Source organism: Echinops telfairi, unplaced genomic scaffold (assembly GCF_000313985.2).
Source record: "Echinops telfairi isolate 266 unplaced genomic scaffold, ASM31398v2 ScPeMD7_15;HRSCAF=58, whole genome shotgun sequence".
In the NCBI taxonomy this organism is placed as follows: Eukaryota; Metazoa; Chordata; class Mammalia; order Afrosoricida; family Tenrecidae; genus Echinops; species Echinops telfairi.
In genome coordinates, this window is record NW_022103912.1 from 4,392,946 (window position 1) to 4,393,977 (window position 1,032).

Consider the following 1,032-nt stretch of genomic DNA (forward strand, 5'->3'; position numbering starts at 1 on the left):
CATTCCCTTCATCCTCCAGGCATCGCCCCTCTCACCACTGATCCTGAAAGGATCATCTGTCCTGGATTCCCTGTGTTTCCAGTTCCTATCTGTACCAATGTACATCCTCTGGTCTAGCTAGATTTGTGAGGTAGAATTGGGATCATGATAATGGGGGGGGGGGGCATATATTGTTTTTCTATAGGATAAAGTCATATAGCTAATGTATAAATTTTAAAGAAGCCGATTCTAAATGTATGACAACATTACAGAAAAAATGTAAGAAGCATCAAAAGAAGATGGAAAGAATATAGAGTCACTCTGCTCTGCCAAAAAGAACTCGTTTCAAGAGGTAGCGTATGAGCAAGACCTAATGGTACTGAAGGCAATGACTTCCTTGATCTGAACAATGCTGTGTGAGATACTATGATGGTGGATAAGTATCCTCTGGAGGAAGGGCCTTGTTTCTTCTGAGCTTCTGCTCCTGGGTTATATTCTAAGGTAACCAGACGTCCCACTTTTGGCGGGACAGTGCCAATTTTTGGAGTTTTAAAAAGGTCCTGATTTTTTGAAAGAATGCATGACAAGCTAGGGAATGGCCTATTTGGTCCATATAGACCAAATTTTTAATCAAGAACAACCCCCCCACACACCTCCCCACCCCCCACCCCCGGTCAATGGTGTCCCGCTTTAAATCTGGTCACCTTATTATATTCCCATTTGAGAATAGGTTGTCTTTGTGGTGTTTATGATACAGGGTTAATGTCAAGTGTTCCTAGCTAAAATTTTATATTCTTTTACAAATATATTTTCTTTTGATATAAGAATAAGCAACCAAGTTTTTATGAGTCAGAATTGATTTGATGGCAGTCAGTTGAAAGAAGCAGAGATGGGGAGAGCCACATGCCAACCCACATTTTACACGAATCCTGTATCATTAACATAGCAAAGGCAACCTATTCTCAAGTGGGATTATAACCATAGGTATAGAGGTTAGGATTTATGAAACATATTCTTTGGGGAGGATGCAATCTGATCCACAACAGTAATTCT